General features: G+C 38.0%; 1 long non-coding RNA gene across 1 annotated transcript in view; it reads left to right on the top strand.

Moving 5' to 3' along the window:
- Positions 1 to 8,773, top strand: part of LOC138145659 (uncharacterized) — a 49,121-nt gene extending 40,348 nt beyond the window's left edge. The window contains exon 3 of the long non-coding RNA XR_011164280.1: positions 8,015 to 8,773. This is a non-coding gene — a long non-coding RNA (uncharacterized lncRNA). The remainder of the gene's footprint in view (positions 1 to 8,014) is intronic.
- The last annotated feature ends 1,543 nt before the right edge of the window (positions 8,774 to 10,316 follow it).

The raw sequence follows: 10,316 nt of genomic DNA, 5'->3' as shown, positions 1-10,316 counted from the left end.
GTGACACAGTGAATATAGCACTGGCCCTGGAGTCAGGAGGACCTGAGTTCAAATCTGGCCTCAGACATTTAACACTTACTAGCCATGTGACTTTGGGCAAGTCACTTAACCCCAATTGCCCTCCAAAAAGCAAAAAAAACAAAACAAAACATATATATATATATATATATATATATATATATATATATATATATATATTTACAGTAGCACTTTTGTGGATGCTGATTCATTGGGAAATAGCTGAACAAATTGTGGTAGAAAATAATAGTTAACACTTATATAGTGTTTACTATGTGCCAGGCACTTTGCTTAACACTTTACAATTATTTATTTCATTTGATCCTCACAACAACCTTGTGAGGTAGGTGCTATCATTATCATCATTTTACAGAAGAGGAAACTGAAGCAAACACAGGTCAAGTGACTTACCCAGGGTCACACAGCTAGTATAGTCTGAGGTTTGAATTTGAACTCAGGTTTTCCTGACTCCTGGTCTAGAATTCTATTCACTGAGCCATCTAGTACAGCATTGTCAGAAGAAAAAAAAGTCAATAAATTCAGAGAAATGTAGAAAGACTTGTTTGAAATGATGCAAAGTAAAATCAGCAGAACCAAAAGATCAACTTACACAGTGATCACAGGATAAAGGACAACAACACTGAAAAATAAAAGCAAAAAATGTTTGTTGATATTTGTCAAGCTCATAATAAAAACAACCTTTTTTAAAAAAAGAAAAACATCAGAATTTTGATCAATGGAATAACCAATCTTGACTTTTAGAATACTACTGGTAAAATATGTTACCCTCCCCTTGGTAGACAAGTGGTAAACTACAAGTGCAGAATATAGTAAATGTCAGATAGTGACAATGTGTTGGCTTGTTTTATTTTAATTATACTTTGTTACAATGGAAGGCCCCTTATTGGGGGTAGAGGTGTCATTGGATAAGCATAACAGCAAGGAAAAAAATAACAACAACAACCCATTTACTTAAAAAAAAAAAAAACAAACAAGCAAAAAAACTAAATGAAAAAGTCATCTGGTCCAGGACCTAACCTTTAGGTAATTAATTGCACCATAACCATTTCAGATTGCTTAAAAATGGCTAGAGATTTGACCAACTCCTTTCAGAATGTTCTCCAGGTCTAGCCCAAGTTTCTTACTTTTCCCATTTCTTATGACTCTTGCCTCTGATAGGATGAAAAACTACTGGGTAACATCTTGTCCATAATAAGCCTTCATATATTTCAAAGTCATTATTAGTTTATCTACCTCCCTTGACCATTACACCTTTGACCTCAACAACAGGGTGAATTGCCTGAATCCTTGTAAGAAAGCAGGTGATCTTGGAGAACTCTTTGGGGAATACAAAACTGAAACAATTATTTGGTGGGCAGCACACGAATTCATTCCCTCCCCTCCTGAATACCAAAGAGCAAAGCTGGCTCATAGATATCAATGCACTTTATGCATCCCCTACCAACAGGAACTAATGTCCTATCCTCCAGAAGACTATATGCCTCAAACCTGATGTTACTTCACTTTTTTGCTTTTATGCCACTCTTAATGGGACCCTTCTTTTCCTCTGTCAAGATCTGAGCATGCCCCTAATTTATAGATGTAGCTTTGAAATGTTATTTTCTTTGTAGAAACTTCATAGGTTTTTCCGCTCCCATTCAAAAGGTTGGGAAACTACCTCAATCTTACTAACCATAGACAGGGTCCTGATTTTTTTTTCGGTATAGACAGGCAGTGCACAACCACTGTCCCCTGCACAAGGTGCTCAGTCAGCTGCTGCTTCTTCTGCCTCTAGGGATCCTTAATGTACTTGGATTCCCTCTGCAGAGTTCCTGATATGCTCCTAATCTCCCCTATATGGACTCCTGACAAGGCCCCAATCCTTTTCTGCTGAATGCCGATGACACAATCCTTCCCTTATATAGTACCTTTAATCTTTTCCCAGTCTGTGTGGCTGATAGATGCTCTAGACTTGCTCTGCTTCTACAAGGGTCAGAAGTGTTTTGCTAGGATACTGCTGTGGAGTGGTTTTAAAAACAAACTGTGATGTTACATTAGAAATGGCACCACTTAATACGATAAAGAGGACTCTGTCCATTTTCCCAAATCCATTTTCCCAAAACATAAGAAGATGATACAAAATCACTCAGCAATAAATATGTACGATATATAGATTTATTTCTATTTTCTTTCTGGTATAATGAATATACAGTAAAGAAATATAATCTCTATTCTGGTGAATAAAACTCTCCTTCTCAATCACATTAGTATTCCTAATAATGTACCCTCTTTCCTATGTACCTAACATAGGAAAAATGTTTGTTTTAACCATTAAAAATTTTTAAAATATTTGAATGAAGGCCTGAAGTCTATTTTAATTCTCTGAGATCATCAGTATTCTGATACTCCAATGAATAGAAGAACAGAATGATGGGCACATATTTGAATGTCATATTTTCTAAGACGTATCACACTAATTAATATTTAAATGAAGTTTTACATTTATTAAATACCCATGTGCATATCCTGTCATATGTATACATTTCTAAATGTATCTGTTTTTTAATATGTTTTCAGATAGTAAAATTGCAAACAGTGCTCATAGCCTACTGAAATACATCTTCCTCAGGCAAAGACTTACTTTTAAAAAACAATTGTTTAAAAAAAAAAAGTTGGCTTGGGCATTTAAAAAGTAAAGTCCAGGGAATATCATCACTGCTTTGCTTTTTGAAGTTCCCCTATAATGCAGTACTTAAAACTGAAAAATATGCCAATTCATGCATAATAGCAGAACCTTGGCCTTTGGGTAATTTGGGAAAAGTTAATAAAATAAAGTGGTATCTTTTCTACTTAGCAATGTAACTTAGGAATGACTAGACATTCAAAATACATACAGCACAAAATCCATCAGAATTTTTAACTCTCTGACCTGCTAAGGGATATATTACTGACTTGGATTTATGATGCTATATGGCTAAGCTAAGAATGGCTTCCTTCATTGTATATACATCCAATGCGTGGTAGTTGAATCATTCGTAGATTTCAAAGATAATTACTGATGTCATAGATCAAATCAATTTCAATAATACTATCATGGCCAATTGGAGGAATGACTTGTATTTTAAATATGTCAAATATTGTTATGTAACCTAGCATGGCTTAGCAATAAAATAAAATCCACTTTTAAAAATCTTTAAAATCTTACTCTCATTAAATGGGTTGGCCATGTTTATAAATTACCAAAAGGAACAGGACACTGTTGTGCTTTGGAGAAAATGCACACAAGACATATAACTCAGGGATTAAGGTAGTTACCATGTTTCTAATTAGACACACCAAGGAAAAAAATGAACTCCTTTCACATTTGACTATTACTTATGCAAAATAATATTTGACTATTACTTATGCTTTGTATATAAGGTGTTGGGCAGTCTGACAAAAAGTTTCTTAAGTGTCTGGACTGCTGGAGGAACCAGCCTCCCAGTCGCCAGAACTGTTGACCTGAAATAACAGACCTGACTAGTTCAGTATTTCGGAACAGGGGTAGGGTACAGTGTAGAATTTCAATCTCAGCCTTCAGCTTTTGGCCTGCACAACTGACTTTTGTATCTTGCACTCAGGGACTCAGAACGGAGACCCTGTGCTTTGTGTACCCTCTTCTCAAGTTTCTTAAAGTTACAACAAAAGGCCATCTCCAAAAATCTGCGTTCTAACTGCTGAATTGACTTCCCCGGCGATGATCGCAGTGATCTTTAGTTCCTGCTAGTGTAATTGCTGCGCTCTTTTTCTCCCTGAGGTTAATTTTGTATTGGTATGAGATTCGGCAGTGAATGATCTGGGCGAAAGGGAGGGGGATTTTTACTGTAAATGGAGTAGCTTTGTCCTGGGATACGCAAATGTCTAGAGAGCGTTAGCTGTTTGCAAATACTCGTGCGGGCTCCAGCTGAATTTGACAACCGATAGAAAATGCACGACATGCAGAATGTCACAAGAGAATAATTTTAAACACGGGACAATCGGGAACGCGACTGCAGGAGGCGTCCTCAGCAACCAGACTGAGTAGGTGAGGCCAAAGGGCCACCGAAGAAGAAAACATCAACCGTATTACTCATCCACCTGTCTGGCTGTGCAAAACTAGGCTTTGGGAGTGCTCCACTACCCCCCCCCCCACTAGGATCCCCAGCTCTTCTTCCCTTGCTTCTCTTTAGAAGGTGAAGGTAGAAAGAGCTAGCAACCCCAAAATCCCTCTCCCCCCAAAGACAGCAGCGTCAGTGTGTGTGTGAGAGAGAGAGAGAGAGAGAGAGAGAGAGAGAGAGAGAGAGAGAGAGAGAGAGAGAGAGAGAGAGAGAGAGAGAGAGAGAGAGTACACTCCAATTACTAAGGACAAGTATGTCCTCTCGCCCTGGGAGCTGCATGCCCTCCCCTCCCCCATTCCTGATGTCTCCTCAAATCCCACCCGGGTGCAACAGCCTAGACGTACTCCTCCTCCCCAGGTGCTGAGGCGGAGAGAGGGAGAAGGGGGCGAAGTCCGGGTGGGGAAGTGGAGGGGTGATGCATTTAATGCATTAAATTCTGCATTAACGTGGGAATAGAGGGGAAGGGGTCAGGGAACGGAATGGGAAGAAGAGGAGGGACAATGTGTCCTGCCCCCGTCTCCGTACTTGGATGTAGGAGGGAAAAAGAGCAAATGTTCTTTTGCCTTCTTCAAACTCCAGGACGAGTCCTTGAATCAACATCAGCTGAAGCTGTGTATCGCATTGTGTTGTGTGTACGAGACAAGCGCCCTTGGCCTGACCCCCCCCCCCCCGTGGGGGAAGGGATGGGGGATGGGGAGGGGTTGATAGGGAGCTGGGAAATTAGTGGTGGTACTCAAAAGACCCAAAAGAAGGCATGACAGCCCGAAGTAAACTGCAGGATAGTGGGAAGGAGAAGAGATAAGAGAATAGAGGAAAGAAGAGGAGAGGAGATCAGGCGATACTGTCTGGATAGGTGCGCCCCGCTTTTCTTCCTTTCCCTTTACCCCTCTCCTGCTCGCCCCTCTGCTGAGTAATCACCCACCCGGGCCGGCAGCTGCTGCAGCCACAGCGGGGCTGGGGACTGGGGGTGGGGGGTGGGGAAGAAGAGTGGGGAGCGCGGGGAGGGGAGGAAAGGCGGTGGGCAGCGTGGAGCCCAGATCCTAAGCGGGCGGGACAGAGTGTTGTGGGGAGGTGGGGGTTAAGGGGGGGATGGGTGGGGCGCTGCCTGATCTCTCCTGCCAAGTGCCTATTAGGAAAAGTAATTAGAGGGGTCCCGGGCTGTTTTCACCACAACCCTACACTTTCTTCGACTGAACAATGCGAAAAGGCAATGTCATCAGTCTGGAGTGAAAATGTCTGTAAGCAAGCGGCTAAATAACAGAGATCTCTGCTCCCATCCCACCCTGCCTCCAGAAAGCTGAGACAAACACAAACAAGGCAGCGCAGCGACCCTCACCGCAGCCCTGGCCTTGGGCGCCCGGCTGCAGCTGCCTGGGGCTCCGTGCCCCAGGCTGCTTCACACTCTCACTCCTAGAAGTGGCTGCTGAAACCCTAATTGCCAAGGAGACTTGGAGCTGCTTTTCTAACCTGAGTAACCTCTCGCCTTTCTTGGCCTCTATTGTTGATGACCTGGGTAGGTGAAAATAGGAAGTGTTTCCACCGGACCCCCACCCCCCCAAACCCCATCCCCATTCTAAGAAGTGTGTCAAGGTCTGGGATGGGGAGAGAAAGAGACCTGTTGAAAAGTAACAGCAACTTGAAAGACAATCCAATAATCACAGCAAAAAACCTCCCCCAGTATTATATTTTTAAAATGCCATAAACACTGCATTGCAGCAAGATTGCTGGCTCCTTAAATGTGCCAATAATTTCCATCTCACACAAAGAAATTCCTTTAACTGGGGATTTCAATGTAAAGCAATTCAAATGAGTAAGACCACTTTATTGCTCTTCGAAAATTCGCATGCATTTATTCTGCTTAAAATTTGATATAGGGCATTTTTTTTGTATTCCCATTTATCGCTTGCCAAGAAATAATTAAGAATAGGAGCTAGAAGATTAATTTTAAATAAAAAATCTTCTCAAATGAAAATGTCAGGTCATAAAAATTCCTTTTAAATCATAACAGCATATAAATCTTTGAAATTAACCATGTAATTACAATGTCTATCAACTTTTACCTTGAGCTTTGAGCCTCTCTTTTTAATCTTCCATTCTTTTTTAATGAATAGCTATTTTGAAATTAAAAAGTACTGTTCATTACACATGCCCCACTATAATAGGGTTTTTATCATATTTGCTCTATGTAAAAATACTTGCTACTTTGTAATTATTCACACGCCGATCCTTTCCTATATTGAGTAGAAAATAAAAAATGAAATAGAAGTCAAAGGTGCTTTAGAGCTGAATGATTTACACAATTCATTAAGGACGGTGATTTTTCAGTTAGCATCAGATTAAATGGTTACTTACTCTCAAATAGCCCTTGGGGAGTTGAATTGCTGGGTAGCAAACAGATTAAAGTTTGCATTGAAAGAAAAATTGAATTCAGAGGTAATCAATAGCATAATAGGGGCAGTGAGTGGTGCCTGCTGCCTGAAATGAAATTACCATATTTTTAATCTTAATTTTCCACTCTGTTTATCTGACAGTGTGGATGTGCAATCCAAACAGATAATGAGAGAGTGGGATATTGACACTGCTGTCCTCTGGAGTGCTTGTTTTCAGTGATTAAATGCTGTGATCTGTGATTACTTTGTGCAGAGATGTCAGGGCTGCTGGCCAGAACTATGGGAGGGACACTAACTCAGCAGCTGTAGCTCTTGGGTCTCTCAGGTCCTAATGTCTGAAATTCATTTTCTACCAGCTATATTGAAAAATAAAGATTACCTATTTATGTATATACTTCTGCCGCACAAATTACAATAATTAATCCCATTATTATTGTTGTCCTGATTCAAAAACATTTAATTAGATCAATATGTAGTGAACCTTCTCTGTTAAGTGCTGTATTAATGAGCCAACAAACTTGCAAGTTATAGGAGGATGTGAGTTATTTTAAGCATACATTAAGAAAGTTTGCAAGTAGAAAGTATTATTGTTAAAGCAGTTGTTTCTGTAAGAAAGCAAGAAAGGGTGCATTGTTTGAAAAAAGACATAGTTATAGTAACATTCATTGCATACACAACAGGAACCATTTTAAAATGCAAAGAGTAAGTCTAGGTTATAGAAAGAGGTTGACTTGGAGGCAAAATGGGACTTTTTGGCTAATGATTGCATGTATTTAAATATTTATACAAATTAGTGTCAAGAACCAGGGTTATGGGGAAGTCTGGCTATGAGAAACATAAGGCATCATAGATTATTCAGAAAAGTCAAAAAAATATTTCCAATCCTTGATAACCTAAATCGTTCCTGGACTGTTGAAAAAAAAAATTTTTTTTAATTAGCAGCAGGTACTGGAGTCATTACACTACATGTGTTATTTTAAAACAAAATTTACATTGCTTCGCAAAAGATAAAAAATTATGGGAGCATTATTACAATATGAATGTTTTTGATCCATCGTGGAAGTAGATTTACAATAGATGATTACTATCTCCCATCTATACTAACAATTGTCTACCACAGCTTTTACTTGAACTGTGGTTAGTTTGTGTGACAGAGTGGAGTCCTGTGATTTTATGTAGATCATTAACTTATCTTCTATAGATGTACCAAAAAAAAAAAAAAGAAAAAAAACTTAGAGAGAAGGAACATACACTAGCCATGGGATAATGGATTATTTTATGCTATTTATTTCTACAAGTTGGAAAGTAATCACAGTACATGTGTGGTGTTGCCATGACATATTCAATCACTCCTTAAATAATTTCAAATAAAGGTAATATCTTACTCCTGAAATTGATGTATTCTGTTTCTAATGCACCTAATAACATTCTTTTTTTCTCCCTCATCTCTTTCATGCTCAACTTTGGCAGAAAATGAAGCCTTCGGTTAAATACTCAGGAATAAACGGCCCAAAATAACTTTCTGGAAAAGGTGAATGGAACATCAGACTGCTATAAATTCAAGTTGGTTAAATCCCCTAACATCCATTAGTATCCTTCACCAACCCCCCTGGGTTCCCCAGATGGTAAACTGGTTGAAGTTTCAAAGGTTGATGAAGAAAATATTTTAACCCCTGAACTGCCATTGAGCTTTCTGGTATAAATTTTTTGATGGGGTGAAATAAAGTAGAAAAAAAATCAACACCTGGAAAAGAAAAGAAATGACTATGATGTTTGATTTGGGGATCTGGAAGTTGCCTTCTCTCAGTTTGGTTTTCAATAGGCAGCTAAAAAACTTTGAAAGCCATAATTATTTAAGTAGAGTGTTAAATCTTTGCTTTAAAACAAACTAGAAACACCTTTAGGTAAAGCTAAGAATAGATTTTAAAAGATTGGCAAAAAATGAACAGAAACTCTAAGACATCTTTTAAATAGACCTTTAAAATGACACATTTTAAAAAAAAAATCTTAAGGTAAAAGCAACAGCATTTCCCTGAGCTGTACTCAGACACATGTTCATCAGAACTGACACTTAGCTCTTGCTTAGTATTATATATTAAGTTCAGCAGCCTCCTTCCTACACTCCCTATTCCTATGTATAAGTATAAACCCTTGATAAATCTTGCATATATCCATATGGTTATGAATATGATAAAATCCTCTTGGTTTATGATAATTTGATATGACTAGTATTTTGTAAATTACTTTAAATGAAGGTGATATCAGAACCAAAGAATTTAATTAAATAATAAAGTACCAATGAATCTGCATTGTATTGTTGAATCAATATTCTGAAATTTGCTTGGGGATATAGCAATATTAGTATCAGTCAGATGATTAGGGGAGTTTGAACTGATTTTTTTTCACATGCAGTTTTATTACCACTTTGGTAATATATTCAATATTCAGAAAAATCCATGAACTTGAATGTAAACTGCATACAGCACAGTCTTCATTACAAGCACATGCTTTTTCTTGATAACTCTTACATTGTGTTTCTGGAAAAAAATTTTTTTATTGCTACTTAAAAATGCCAATTCTTACAATACTAGAGTATGTCTGATAGATAGCCATTGACATGAAAAGTGGTTAAAGTACCATTTGAACTTTTTTCCTATCTCCTGTCTACCTCTATAATTCAACTGAAACCTAGGTTTTCTAAGACTACAAAAGCCTTCCCTACCCTTGTACCTGAAGTCACCATAGTTAAGTTTATTGAGCTTTAGAGCACACAAAGAGAGAGAGAAAATCCAAACCAATCTCTTTCCTTTCACTTTCTAAATCCTGACATGGTCCATCACCTTTTAAAAATAGTGAGCTGGCCTTCCCCAAAAAAGAGAAAAGAAACAAAATCTAATGCAAAACAAAGGAAGGAGGAGAATCTAATCTCTAAATAAGGAGACATCTTTTTGGAAGCTTAAGAAGGGTTGAAGTTTCACACTGATGTCACCTTATTCTGAAACTGTGAAACCTACAGGAGGTGAAGGGAAAAATATCTATGCCATTTATCCATTTTAGTCCGGTATTCCCTAAACACTTGGTTTATTTAGGGTGGCTCTGAATTTTTACATCCAGTAGGGCTACCAGAATTCAAATCAGTCATAGAAAATTCAGTTCCACTCAGTAAACATATATTCAGTGTTTATTCAACTTATTCAGTATGCAAAGATTTCAACTAAATAAGGTAGAGTAGAACACAGAGAGAGTTGAGTGAGATTAAGTCCCTGCCCTCAAGTAAGTTGTAGTCTAGTAAAATAAATTATTTACTCCTGGTTGACATTGTCTTCATCCTATGTTTTTAAATGCCCTGAGAAAATCTAGGTAGTTTTTATAAAAAGTAGTACAGTCATGATTTCCTACAGGTCATCAAATCTTTATCACAAGCTATTCATCTCTCAAGGCCCACTGGGGTCCTCTTTCTGGGTGTGAAATTCAGTTTTGGGGCAGTACAAGAAAAGTTCATCTTTCACAGTAAAATTTTGTGTTCAAAATATAAAAATAAAAAGGACAGAGTGATTTAACCAATTTGAAATCTTGAAGTGTTTTTATGTTTGTTTGTTTTTTTGCCTTTTGCGAAACTGGAGGTTAGGTGATACATTTTGTTTGTTTTTAAAAAGAGAAACATTTTTTCTAGCATTGGGAAAGAACCTTTGCGTTGAGAACCAGAAAATGAACTACATAAAAACAAAAAGCAAACCAAGAGTTCCCAGAATAGGGTGCAAATATTAATCAG

The sequence above is a fragment of the Petaurus breviceps genome, unplaced genomic scaffold (assembly GCF_028583685.1).
Source record: "Petaurus breviceps papuanus isolate PSGF00001 unplaced genomic scaffold, PetGlider_PUasm1.0 90743, whole genome shotgun sequence".
Classification (NCBI taxonomy): domain Eukaryota; kingdom Metazoa; phylum Chordata; class Mammalia; order Diprotodontia; family Petauridae; genus Petaurus; species Petaurus breviceps.
This window is presented reverse-complemented; position numbering and strand designations above follow the sequence as displayed.